The 15,031-nt window shown below is 31.9% G+C and overlaps 1 long non-coding RNA gene across 3 annotated transcripts; it reads left to right on the plus strand.

Moving 5' to 3' along the window:
• The first annotated feature begins 10,538 nt into the window (after nt 1–10,538).
• LOC105112718 (uncharacterized) lies at nt 10,539–13,587 on the plus strand. Of its 3 annotated transcripts, XR_839814.1 has the most exons (4): nt 10,543–10,790; nt 11,012–11,344; nt 12,234–12,345; nt 13,521–13,587. It is a non-coding gene; the product is annotated as an uncharacterized LOC105112718 (long non-coding RNA). The 3 variants fall into 3 exon arrangements; XR_839813.1 differs by lacking the exons at nt 12,234–12,345; nt 13,521–13,587 and having other exon boundaries at nt 10,539–10,790; nt 11,012–11,555; XR_839815.1 differs by lacking the exons at nt 12,234–12,345; nt 13,521–13,587 and having other exon boundaries at nt 10,542–10,790; nt 11,125–11,555.
• Nucleotides 13,588–15,031: the final 1,444 nt, after the last annotated feature.

The raw sequence follows: 15,031 nt of genomic DNA on the forward strand, positions 1-15,031 counted from the left end.
ATTTACCATAAATTAAAGATATCTTATATTATTAGATACGTTATTATAAAACATGCTTTAGTTAAGGAGTTATTGATACTTTAAGTGCAAAATGATGATATAAAACCATGATAAAAATGCACTTTTAAGTACTAATCATCGAGTGCATACAAGGAGAGAGGAGTTCAAAATCTTCAATCAAATCAGAATTGAAATCCAAATTTCCTCGATGTAAGGAGCCCTTAACCAATTATGAAATTCAGTTAAGAATTGTGCACCAATTTTGAAGTTTGAAAATTAGGGTTATAAAGTGAAATTTAAAGGTATTGTAGAAATGATTGAAATTAAGTTAATTAAAGTATTATAAGTTGCCTTAAACTTGAAACCATGCAAAAATACTAAAGAAAAATCAATGTTAAAAAAGACAAGAGTGGCCAATGATTAGTACTTAAAAGTGCTTTTTTATCATGGTTTTATATCATCATTTTGCACTTGAAGTATCAATAACTCCTTAACTAAAATATGTTTTATAATAATATATCTAATAACATAAGATACCTTTAATTTATGGTAAATGTTCATTTTAAATGCAGACCTATCACATAAATGAAAGGATTGATTGATGACTTGAAGAACTTAAATTGCAAGGATAAAGAGATGGCCAAACTTAGAAAAGAGATGTCGGTGCAATCCAAACCGGAACACTGTTCGGTAATTGGGTCATATCTAGAGCTATATATCTCAGATTTAGGTCAAATTTATATGGATGGAAAGGTAAGACATAGGCCTACAACTTTCATATGGAGCCCAAGATCTAAAAAGGCCATTATCAAGTCCAAATTGTAGCAACAACAAAGAAGCCCGAATCTGTCTTCCAGCCCGAGCACTGTTCGGTATTTTGGCCATATCTGGAGTTCTAGAAGTCCAAATGAGCTGAATTTTTTACACAAGAAAGCTGAGACAATTGCCTACAACTTTCATGTTTACAACTGGCTCCAATTTTGACGTTATCAATGACGTTTTGGGCAGACAAGAGAAGATAAGGATTGTCACCAAGTCAAAAGTTGGTCACCCACTTATCAATTAGTCATCAAATCAATAGTTCCCATTTTTGGCCTATAAAAGGAGGCATTTGCCATGCATTTAGGCATCTTGATTTCCAGATCAAGATCATGCTCTTCCTTTCTCTCTTTGTATTTTTTATGCTTTGTTTTCATTAATATTAAGTTTATGCCTTTCATTTCCTTTCCTTTACTTAGTTAACTTTTATGTTCTTATTTTGTTTATCTATTTTGCTTTCTTTCATTATGTCTAGCTAAGTTAATTATGTCAAGGTGAAAAGGTTACACTAATGGTGTAAGAATAAGTATAATGTAAACTTAATATGGACTTTAATGTTTGATACTAACATGTTTTATATTTGCTATCTTGTTCACTCTTTAATACTTTGCTTGTTAAATGACTAATCTTGATTTATGTTGTATAACACTTGGTACAACAAATGCTTGGCACTTTCATAGCCCATAATGTATGGTATAACCGACACCTGAGCTATGAAAGGAACTTGATTTGTTGTTAACATAAGTTATAATCATGAATGCTTGACGAGATTTACAAGTATTAGCATTAATTGAATAAGATGACTAATGTAATCATGTTAACAATATATAATCTGATTGGAACCTCCTTTGTGTGTGGTTTCCAATTCACCATTGAGGGTTGAATGGGCTAGAAGAAAAGAAATTCTGAATTTTGCTTGATAAAAATCTTGTGATATGTTGCTATAATATGAACAATGATTAAATGAGATAAATAAGTGCATGAAAAGAGAGTGTCGCACGTGTGCGGCGTCACGACGATCGTCCACCCTCAAGTGTATGTAAGTCTATTTGGAAAATATAAGAAGATAAGAAATTCTTGTCTTTTATCAGTAAAAAATTAGAATGGAAGTCGCCACTTACTATTCTAGTCACTAGAAACCCCAACTGGTCTCAGATCGGGTACAAAGACTGGTTGTGTAAAGGGAAGATATTAGCACCCTAACGACGCCCTACCTAAGGTAAGTTGTATTGCTTTGTTGCTGATAAAATCTAAGGTCTTGTTTGTGGTTTCTAATTGTTAGTCTATCTATGGTTTAAGAAAAGTCTTCCTTTGTAAGGAGATCCTTATTTTATCGGGTAAAAACCTAACTGTTCTATGTCGTCAAAAGAAATACCTTTTTAATATCAGAAATACATCTTATGTATAAATTCATAATCTCTAATGCTAAAACAAAACAAAATATTTTTTTTGGAATTTTTGAAATATTTGTCAAGTTCTCACAACTTCAATAAACTGGTTATTAAAGCCAAAATGCATGCTAAAAAATATTTTTGAAGTTTTCTTTGTTATATGAAAATACAATATGATTTTTTTGCTTTGAGAGATTTATTCGCACACATGAAATTTTTTTTTTTTATGTTTTGATGAAAACTAGGTATTTTAATGTCGGGTTTGTATCTATACGGTTTAAAAATACAAACCAATATTAAGAAAAATTTAGTAGAAAAGAAACACGAAAAAATTACAATTTTTGAAAAGATTTTTTTTTAAATTGGCCTAGACCCAGCTATTTGGGCTGGGCCCAGCCATGAATAGTGGCTCTCCACTATTCACATGCTACGTGAATAGTGGAGGTTGGGGGCGAGACGAAGCTGGAGAAGAAAAGGAAGGAGAGAAGGGCTGACTTGTGGTGGCTGTTAATGCAACCATATTATTCAATAGCTTCACCCACATTTAACTAGTATTTTGCCTATGTTTTTTTATATATAAAATGCCTTGATATTCTTTATTGTATGTTTTTAAGGTACTTTTGGATGAAAGATGCAAAAAAGAGTAAATTTGAGGTAATTGGCAGCTTTGATCTTCAGTTGATATGTTCTGCAGAGCATGAGCTCTAGAGGTCAAAATGAAGTGATTCTAGTGGCATTAAAAAGATAACATCCATACCTTTTTGGAAATCTAAGGTAAGAAAATAAAATAAGGAAGAGGATGGAAATTGCAGCTTTCAAAGTCAAATCTCGTAATTTGCTAATGTTGAACTTTGGCCATTCCGACTTGAATATCTGGAGCTATAGAAGTCCAATTGATGCAAACTTAATTTTTTTGGATTCCTAACTCAAAGGTGTATAATCTCAATTTTCAGCCAAAAATGATGTTATATAAGGGAGAAATGATTTTTTAAAGATGACAACTGAATTCTGCCAGCAAACAGGTTTCGTGAAGAAAAGAGTCCAAATTATGTTCTGAAGCATCTAAACCAATATCCAAATTTTTATTTCAGCAATTTAGCTCCTCTAAGTCAAAGCTTGAAGATTTCATGCAAGGCTATTTCTTCTTTTTTAGGAAAATTGTTATTAAAGTACTTACATATAAACTATCTACTTAAGGGAGGACTATTTTATAAAATAGAGACTAAGGTTTCCTAGGATGTAAAAAGAATGAGAGAAGAGAAGGGGGGTAACCACCCAAGGAGAGAAAAACACCACCTTCCTCTAAGAAACTCAAAATTATGCATTATTCCTTTTTTTGACGAGTTGTTCAACAAATATGCGAGGCTAAACACTTTCTTGGTTGTAAGGACAAAGAAACCTTTAGATTTCAAGAACTGTGAGATTTATTTTACTTTTTCTTTTCAGTTTATATGATGAATATGTTTGTTCTCCTATGCTTATTTTTTCTATAATTATTTATTTTAATTGTTAGAGCGGACTTTAAGTTATTATTGTAAACAATTTATTGCTAAGTTTGATATCAAAACTGGAGTTGTTGTATATGAACTTGTGAAGCAACTAAGTTTAATAATTGTACCGGATCTACGCTATTTATTTAAGGGAGAACATTCAATCAAATCAAATATAGACTACGGACAGTTATGTTTTCTTGATTAATCAACTTATCTATTTCTTAAAGCTGCCATTGAATTAAATTACTAGTGTGGACACTGAGGTTGTTTGATGGTTAGGGTTTGTTATATAGTGGATCCGTTAACTAACCAATGTTAAAAAGAGATAAATATTCAGAATATAAATTGATGTTTTGTTTCCATGATTAGTTCTGATTTTTGTAGGTGGATGTGTGCTTGTGACCTAGGTTTGTTCTCTTGATAATTTTCTGATTTTATTTAATTTTGCCTGATAGTTTTATAATTTCGTTTGCTTTAGCCTAGATAACATCCAAAACCCCCCAAGTTGCATATCATCTAGCATAAAAATCTGACTTGAACCTTCCTCGTGGGATCGACCCCTTGCTTGCTTTATATTATCTTGTGTGTTGTGTTTTAAGCTAGAGTAATTAATTTGTGCAACCACGACATCACAACAGCAATTGTCATTAACAGAGTTGTTGGAGACGATAGGCAGTGGCACTTGTGGTGACGCTGGTGGTTCGTAGTTGTTCTTCTCCCTTTTCCTCTTTTTTTTTTATCTGTAAACCTCCCATGTTTTTTTCTGGTCCCTTTAACCTCTCTTTCTTTGGTCTTCAGAGCCTCTCCTCTCCTTTTTTTTTTTCCTTTTTTTCTTTTGCTCTCTTCCCTTGTATTTATAGAAAAAACAAGGAAGAGAGAGGTAGGGGTGGCCATTATGCAGCCACCCAAAAACCACCAAAGAAGCACGTCCCCTTTGTTTTTTTTTTCACACTGTGGTAGACCACGGGTCAAAGCTTAGGTAATTAGGGGCTTTGGGTCAGCATCTTTTTGAGTTTTAGGAGAGAGGGAGAGGGAAAGGCTGTTGTTTCTTCTTCCCCTGCCTCGCACTTCTAAAGGAAGAAGAAGACCTATAATGCCGTTCAAAACGGCACCATTTCGAGCTTTTTTTTAATGAACAGTGGATGATACGGTGTCATTTTAGACAAAACGCGTCGTTTCATTTAAAAGGAAATGGCCACAAAGTTGTGTCAAAGTCCAAATCAGTCTTCAATTTATAATTTGTTCAATCAAGTCCTAAATTGCAATTTTGATTTAAAAAATCAATTCAATTGTATACCTACCAAATTCAATCGTCGCCTCTGAAGTTGTCCGCCTTTTTCACTTTAGTCCTTGGTCTCTAATTTATGCAATTTGATCCTCAATTGATTAATAAACTTCTAATTTCTTTAATTTGGCCCCTGATTCTGTCAATTACAGCCCCTTTTTCAGTTTGGTTCTTGGTTTTGGATTTCTTCAACTAAGTCCCTAATTAGCCATCAAACTTCAATATTTATGCAATTAAGTCCCTGATTTGACCAAATAAACTCTAAAAAATTATAATTTGACCCAGAACTTTAATTTCTTCCAATTAAAGCCTAAATTGACTTCAAAATCAATTTTTCTTGCAATCAAACCCTCCATAAATTCAATTAAACTTTCAATAAAATTGAATTGAGTCCATAAACATCAGATTTTGGACTTTTCTTCCTCAAATTGAATTTTCTTTATCAACAAGGCTTTCATCAGTCATTGTTTTATTGTTAAATTTCAATCCTTGTATTTTTAAACCTCCTTAATCAATTTTTAGTTATTTTCTGGGCGCTCTAACATCCTCTTTTCATTGCTATTATTTTTTTATTTACCTTCCGAATATATTTTAATTTTTTTTGGAATTTTCATATTTTTTATGCGGGGACTAGAAAATGGGTTACAACAAAGGGAACCCTTGGTAGAAGGCATTTTGGGATGCCATATGTTAATGATGAATGAATTAAGGGTGGTAGGAAGTTTACTAATAGGGGAAGCATGATAACTTAATAGTAGAAAACTTCGCGAATCAAATGCATGTATTATGTGAGGTGGAAATGAATTTATTAACCACAGATATAGCCTATGATTTTTTTTAGGAGGAGTTACAAAATATAGGAAAAACATAGAAATAGTTGTCTTCAGAGAAGAAGGGAAATAAGGATAACAATTAACAGAAATTGGACAAATTCATCACATCAATTCTAGAAAGGATTTGAACCTAAAAATAATAAAATTTAGGGATGGTTTCTTCATAGAAGTTATAGCCAAGGATAACTTTCCAATGAATCTGCCCTTAGTGGCATTATGGGTAAAATCTGGTTTCCTTCACTTTGAAAAATGTGTAGTGATGTGTCTTAGGGTTCAAAAGGAAATAAGCCATCTTCGAAACCAAATTTATGATGATAGTTATGATTTAATAAAGAACAATGATCTTTAGGGGTGTAACGAGAAACACAAATGTAAAGGAAGCAATTGTTAAAAAGAAGTCAACATTGTCATTATTATTATCACTATCATTATTATGAGAAATGTAACTTAAGTAAGAAATGATATGGTATACTTATGGAATCAGGAGGGACCGTAAGAGGGGTATGACAACAACAAGGGAGCGCGAGCTGAGGTTTTGTAGCAGGTAGGTGTTCTATACCTATACTTTTTAAAATAATAATAATTTTGATAATCTATTTAGTTCTTGGATTTTATATCTATGGGTGAAGCCATAAAGAGAAAAGATAAGGTGATGTTGATATCGACAATCACATGAAACTTGATTAGCTGATGTGGAAGCTAATGATGTCAAGAATCTTTGACATCAACATTCCCATAATAGTGAGAAATGAAAGTAGACTTGATTAATTGATTTGATAAAAAAAACATGAGCTATATTAATGGACTTCATTGATAATTGCTTCTTGAATTTGATTAGTTAGTCTCGAGCATGGGAGGCTAATGATTTTAGTAAAGTTTACTAACATTGGCATGATCATTCCAGAAAATAAGAGATACTGAACTTGATTAAATATTCGGGTTATGAATAGTTAATAATATTAACAGGTGATGTTGATATCGACAATCACATGAAACTTGATTAGCTGATGTGGAAGCTAATGATGTCAAGAATCTTTGACATCAACATTCCCATAAATACTCGAAGGTGTTATGAAAAATTGATTAGCTATTTTGGGTTGGAAATAGTTTGTCATAACCCATTTTGGCCCCCCATAAAAAATAATAAAATACAAAAAAATAAAACTGAACTTGATTAAATATTCGGGTTATGAATAGTTAATAATATTAACAGGTGATGTTGATATCGACAATCACATGAAACTTGATTAGCTGATGTGGAAGCTAATGATGTCAAGAATCTTTGACATCAACATTCCCATAAATACTCGAAGGTGTTATGAAAAATTGATTAGCTATTTTGGGTTGGAAATAGTTTGTCATAACCCATTTTGGCCCCCCATAAAAAATAATAAAATACAAAAAAATAAAAAAACATTATCAAAAAATATAAACAGTGAACAAAGGATGTCAGCGCACCTAAAAAATGGGTAAAAATTGGTTGAGGAGGTTAAAAAATATAAAAATTAAAAGTTAACAGTATTTTATTGACTAATGATAGTCCTATTGACAAAGAAAGTTCAATTTGAGTAAGAAAAGTCCAAAATCAGATGTTTATGGACTCAATTAAATTTTATTAAAGGTTTAATTGAATTTATAGAGAGTTTCATTATAAGAAAAATTGATTTTGGGGTTAATTTAGGCTTTAATTGGAAGAAATTAAAGATCCGGGGTCAAATTATAATTTTTGAAAGTTAATTTGGTCCAATCAGAGGCTTAATTATATAAATATTGCAGTTTGATGGCCATGTAGGGACTTAATTGAAGAAATCTGAAACCAAAGACCAAAATAGAAAAAGGCGCATAAGTAGAGGGGCTGTAATTAAAACCGGTTAGGGGCTCAATTGAAGAAATTAGAAGTTTATTACTCAATTGAGGGTCAAATTGCATAATTCCAAGAACAAAGACTAAAGTAAAAAAGGCGACCAACTATAGGGCTACTGTTGGATTTTGGTAGGGATGTAATTGCATTAATTTTTAAAGCGAAATTGCAATTTAGGATTGGATTGACAAAATTACAAATTGAGGACCAAAGTGAAACTTAATAGGTTTTTACCGCCTTTTCATTTAAATGAAATGGCGAGTTTTGACGAAAATAGCGTCGTTTCATGCACTATTTACAAAAAAAAAAAGAGGAAAACTCAAAACGGTGCTGTTTTGAACGGTACCATCATCTTCTTCCCCTAGACGAAGCTGATTTTTTCTTCCTTCCTCTGTCACCACCCTCAATCTTTCCAACCGACACCTTCAAAAAGACACCAATACCGTTTTTCACGTGTTGGACGGATGGTGGAGGGGTAGCAGCACAGTGGTCGCTCCTGCCATTTGCTCCCCTATTTTTCACCTATAAAAACAAGGGGAGTAGACCACCTAGGAAAAAGGGAAAAAAGAAGAACAAAAAGAAAAGGAGGGAGGGAGAGCAAAAACATACCGAGAGAGAGACAGGACGCGAGAGAAGATAAAGAGCACGAACAGGGAGAGGGAAGACAAGAAAAAAACAAAGAAAAAGAAGGAAAACATATAAAGGAAAAATGAAAATAGAGGAAGGAGGAGGAGCATTGCCAGCCACCACGCCTCCACCGCCAACATCACCACCACTCTAGGTAGGCCCTCCGCCCTTCATTTTGCCTTCATTTCTTCCTCTGCCATGCAATGTGCATAGTGCACATTAGTAGGCGAGGAGATTTTGGAAGCAGCAATGGAAGGGTTTTCATGATAAAATCCTTCTTCCATAGTTAAAATATTTTGAAAATTAGTTTTGAAAATATATTTGGATTTGGTTTTTGGAAAACTGGTTACTGTGCTTATGCACAGTAACCTGCTAATATGGGCTGGAGGAGGCCAACCCATGTAGTTGGGCCAAGTTCGGCCCAACCTATGTAGTTGGGCCTGACTCGGCCCTTTTTAAAAAAAAAAAAATCAAATGCTTGTTATAGAATTGTTTCAATTTTTCTGTATATTTTTTTTATGTAATTTTGATTAATGTCAGACAGTATTTTTATGTCATAAAAATACAAATCCGATATTAAAATACTTGATTTTCATCAAAACTTTCAAAAAGACAAGAAAATTAAAAAAAAAATATTTTTGTGCATACGGTCAAATGTCTCAAAGATAAAAAAATCATATTGTATTTTTTCATACACCAAAAACAATATTTTAGTAAGCATTTTGGCTTTAATAACTAGTTTATTAAAGTCAAGAGAACATTGGCCAAAATTTCAAAAACATCAAAAAATTTATTTTGTTTGTCGCTTAGTATCTGGGGTATGACATTATACGTAATGTGTATTCTGGATATTTAATTTATTTTCTGGATAGTAGAATGGTTAGGTTTAACTGTATTAAGGAGGGTTTGTCTTGAACCCTAGACATACCAATAATTAAAAACCACAAAACAAGATGTTAGATTTGATCAGACAAAACAATGCAAGCTACCTTAGGTAGGGCATATTTGGGGTGTTAATACCTTCTCTTTACGCAACCATTTTTTGTACTTGATCTCTAAGACCAGTTAGGGTTCCTAGTAACTAAAATACTAAGTGGCGACTCCCATTCAAATTTTTCACTGATAAGAGACACAAGAATTCCTTTTCTCTCCATATTTGTCAGAGATGCACATCCATTTCCATCTTTTTTGGGATAGTGGATAATCGTCGCGACGCCGCACACGTGTGACATAGCTAATGACATTAATTGGTTGGCTTGATGTTAGCATTTACAATGAACTTCAATAGTCGGTCCCGGTAAGGGCGACTAATGACATTAATGAGATTCATTAGTGTCAGCATTACCTTCCAAGTTTTGGGAAGAAATGTTATGATTGTATTATCAATGAAGAATGATTGAAGGTGTTAATGAAATGGGGATCAACATTTTGAATGAATTAGTTCTTCGACCTTAAAAATATGGATGTTGGTTAAAATTTGTGGAATGAAAAAAAAAGAGGGAAATGTTTAGTGATTCCTGGATGAATAAATTTAGAAGTGTTAGATGGAAATTATGTAAACCCCCGTAAATAAATAAATAAAAACATAGGATCGAAGTAATGAGGTCTTGATGAGTAATGGAGATTTGGTATGAAATAAATGAATAAATAGTAGGAATGATAATAAATGTGTCATGTGAGAGAGAGAATAATCTCCATAAACAAATTTAAAGGTATCGTTGAAGTCGAAATGAGAGTCATGATTTTTAGTTTAAAAATCCTAACATTGGCGAAACCAGTGATGAGTTTCATTGGATAAAAGAATAAGAAAAAACAAGATATGTAAACCCAGATAAAGAAAAAAACTTATTTCAACAAATTAGTGATAAATTTGATAATATTGAATTTGTTGAGCATAAATTAAGGGGAAATGTCATGAGAATCTAAGTTAATAAAGTAATGCATGAAATTTAGATTTTAGCTTAAAAGACACTAATTATCTAGTTTTACGATATTGATAATATATCTCAATCCGACTGTTCGATCGGACTGAAATTTATAAGAAATCTCCGGACTTATTGGTTTATATTAGGTTAAAATTACATGTCAATCGAAGTTTGGAAAGGTTCTACTAGAGTACTCAAAATCGGGTAAATTGAAGAAAATGACACAAGGGGCATTAATAAGAGCATTTTGGTAATTTTATATAAAACAATATCCCCCTCTCCTACTTTAATCATAGCTCACGTTCTCTGCAAAAGGAGAAAATAGGAGGAAGACCATTTTTCTCCCATTTTCTTCATCTCCACTCCATTTCTTCAAGTTAAATCAAAAGGGAGTGTTCTTAGGAGGATTATATCCAATAAAACAAATCAAGTAACCATACTTAAAGAGTTATAAAGCTTGGGAAAAACAAAGAGTAGGAGTTGGAACTTGAAAAAGGAGGACATGAGTTTTGTAGATTTTTGCAAAAATTCATTGAAATAAGTTAAGGTAGCAAAGGTAAGCAACGTACCCTTTAGTAATCTTGTTTTTCTCTCTTGTTCTTGCATGAGAAGAAGAAAACCTCCAAGTTCAAAATTCTAGGATTCATGTAAATATTTTGAGGGAATGATTTTTCTTGTGAATTTCAAGATTAATTGCATGATGATGGCTTGATTTGCAAAAAAAAAAAATAGAAGGAATACGTTGATTTGAAACTATGGGTTTTAGGATGGCAACAGGGCAGGAATTTCGACAGCCATATCTTGGCTTTCCACCATTGGATTAGGTTGCATTTTGGATATGTTATGCTCAATGTCAACTACATTCTGACCCGAGAGATTGTCAATAAAAGACTTCGTTTGAGGGTTGTTGCTGGAGGAACATATTTGGAAAATCACCCTTCAAGACAGCTTCGCTCGTCGGCCATTATATTCTCATTTCACCATTGGATTGGTCTGGCTTTTGGATATGTTGTTTGTCCAAATGTTGTATAAATTCTGAACGGTTAAGATCAGAAACAAACACTCCTACCAGAAATTGTACCTCTTGAACTGTAGGTCTCCAATTTCCAGGTCAGTTCAATATTGTTCTGATATAGGGAGATTTAACTGTTGGATGTATGTTAATTTTGGATATGTTATTCTAATGATGAGGATGTATAATTCAACCGTTTGGATTTATTGCATTCTAAATTTAAAGAATTATGTTTTAAATTTGGTTTGAGAAATATTAAATGAGAATATGATGTTTAGCATAAAAAGTATGTTTTGGGACTAAGGATAATTGTAATAGGTTTAATGATGATGGAAGTGTTTGAGAATTGTTTGTATTGTGTTTGAGTCATGTTTGATGTGTTGATAAGTGATAGTATAGTTAAACTCTATAAGAAAAAATAGTGGTGGATTAATACTTTGGTTGTATTGGATTGAGAAACATGATATGGAAAAGGAGGTTGGGATGAATTGAAATTAACTTTGAAAAATTAACCTCTATTGTAGTTGGCCATGTTAGTTAAATAAGCACCGGAATGTTTGGTAAATTACGTGTCTAAATGAAAAAATGAATGGGAAATCATGGTAAGGGGTGTTGTAAATTGAATTATGATATAAAGAATCATTTTGAGTATGCTTTGGAGAAAAAAACAAAATGGCATGTGCAGTCATTGCTGGAATTTAAGTTAAATTACATTGTTTGGTAATAGGTTAAATGTCTTGTAACATTAGAAAAATATCGGTAACGAAAAGTCATGTCCTTTGGACATTGAAAATCATTGATGAAAAATTGAATTAATTGGACGTTTAATGTTAGTGTAAATAAATTCTAATGTAAATGAATTTAAATGACAAGTAAGAAAATAAGATATATCCATGGAAATTGTTTATGAAAGTATTTGATTTTGAGAATTTATGAATAAATCAAGAAGATTCAAATATTGATTCAAGATGTTATATTGAAATGTAGGAGAAACATTCACTCAACTTCTTAGTGGCTCGTATAGTAAGAGCTTAAGGAGGAGGGACTATAAGAGGGGCACAACAAAAACAAGGGAGCATGAGTCAAGCTTCTGCAGCTGGTAGGTGCTCTATACCTACAGTTTTTATATAGTGTTAATTTACTAACTTATTAAATTCTTGGTCCTTGCATCTATGGGTGAAACTACAAAGACAAAGTATAAAGTGAAATAAACAAGAAATTAAAATGGATTTGAGTACTTGATTGGGTTAAGAATATGAATTACATCAATAGACTTTATTGATGATCGTTCCTTAAACTTGATTAGCGGGTCCCAAATGCGGAGGCTAATGATGTTAGTAAGGTTTACTAACATCGGCATAATCATTCCTGAAAATGAGGGATATTGAACTTGATTAACTATTCGGGTGAGAATAGTTAATGATATCGGTCGACGCTGTTGATATCGGCAATCACACGAAACTTAATTAGTGACTTCTGAATGCGAAGGCTAATGATGTTAGTAAAGTTTACTAACATTGGCATAATCATCCCTAGAAATGAGAGATACTGAACTTGATTGACTATTCGAGTGAGAATAGTTAATGATATTGACCAGTGCTGTTGATATCGACAATCACACAAAACTTGATTAGTTGTTCTTAAAGTAAAGCTAATGATGTCAAGAATCTTGACATTAACATTTCCAGAAAAATTCCAAGGTATTATGGAAAGAAAAATCTGATTGGCTATATTGGTTTAGAAATAGTCAATGATATCAATCGGTGGCATTGATTTCAGTATTTACAATAAACCTGATTAGTCGGTCTTGATATCCTGATATGGGCAACTAATGAAACTAATGCAAATTCATTAGTGTCGACATTCCCTTCCAAGTTTTGAGGGAGAGCTATTATAATGATATTTTTTTATAGGGAATAATTAAAAGTCTTAATGAAATGTGGATTAACATCTTGATAGGATTATTCATTAGGCCTTGGACATACGAATATTAATTAAAAATTATGGAATAAGATGGGTGGAGGAACTAGTTACCCGGTAATCAGCTAGTGGTATCAATTTTTTTCTAATGATCAGAATATGCAACTTGAGTTAAAATTATTTGTGTGGTGTTAATATTGTCGGGATGGCTAACTTGTCAGATTATAAATGGAATGTTGGATGATACCTTATTGTTAAACAAAAAGGGTAAATTATGTTTATGTTATGGATTATTAAAGGAATAAATAAAAGAAATAAATAAATAAAATTGATGAAGAACTAATCCTTGTGAAGGATGGAGGCAAATATCGTATCGCTTAGGATGTGAGAATAGAAGTTCATTAACTATGGTAGGTAATTCGTCACCTTAATTTATAATTATTAGTTTTTCTTAAATAATTATGTTGTTTCCTTAATTGATGTTAAAAGAATGAAGCAAATGAATAAACTGAGTGATTATTATAAATGAGAATTATTGGTAATTTATGTGAAATTACCTGGATTATTATTTAGCTAACAAAAAGAGTTAGTCGGATGTTGGATAATTCGTATGGAATTACCAGATTGATTTTGGCAATCAAAAATGGGTTAGCCGGATTTCTTAGGTAATTAAGAGAATTACCAAGTTTATTGGTTAACAAAAATGTTAATCGGATATGGGGTAATTCATATAGAATTACCGGATTGATTGGCTGACAAAAGGGTTAGTCAGATGTTGGGTAATTCATATTGAATTACTGAATTGATTTTGGCAACCAAAATGGATTAGCTGAATTTCTTGGGTAATTAAGAGAAATACCAGGTTTGTTGGTTAACAAAGACGTTAACTGAATATGGAGTAATTCGTATGGAATTACCAGATTGATTGGCTAATTAAAAAAAGGGGGGGGGTTTAGCCAAATAATAGGTAATTTGGATGGAATTACCATATTTATTGGTAACCGAGGAAGGAAAACCAAATTTGTGAGTAATTATATGAAAGTGTTAGAATTATTTGTAATCGAAATGAGTTAACTAAATATTTAAGTTTTAAAAATATTATGTAAATTAATTGATTGAAGTTAGAAGTATTAAATTTCAAAGGTTAAGAGTAAAATAATTAATATTTGACTAAGATATTGAGTAAATTGATTAATATGGTTATTATTGAAATAGGTCCATTGCGAGGTGATGCAAATCGTTAGATGTAGGATTCTTCTGTTTATGAATTATCATTTTGGAATGTAATATTTATGTCTTTATTTTTTATGAAAACCTTTATAAAAATTAAGATGTGTAATATGTAATAGTACTCCTTTTATATTAAATGTCAGGACATAAAATTATACTATTTTGTATTTGTAATCTTAATGTTTTGTTTACTTCCAATTATTATGAATTATATGTGTTAATGAAAAAGAAATGAACATGCAAAATATTATGCACAATGAATGATGTGTCATTAAGATTCTACATGATTATAATATGATTGAGAAATAAGTATAATTGTACAGTATGATTATCGATAACTTGGAACCTTTAGGTATAAGGAAAACTCTACTAAAATTTCAACGAGAATTTTGGCAAGTCTCAGATAAGTTTGATGGAAAAAAATACCCATTTTCTTTAAGTTAAGACTCAAAGTTCTTTTACGAATGCATTAAATTACGGGGTGTTACAAATTAGATGGGGAATTGTAAGGAATTATGATAGTACATAGCATTGAATATCTATACATGTATTGTTTGATTATTTTTTTACAATATTATTGCCTTTAATATTATTATTTTCCAAATATTATGTTGTTGCAGGTCCATCATATTTAT

The sequence above is a fragment of the Populus euphratica genome, unplaced genomic scaffold, assembly GCF_000495115.2.
Source record: "Populus euphratica unplaced genomic scaffold, PopEup_1.0 scaffold360.1, whole genome shotgun sequence".
Classification (NCBI taxonomy): Eukaryota; Viridiplantae; Streptophyta; class Magnoliopsida; order Malpighiales; family Salicaceae; genus Populus; species Populus euphratica.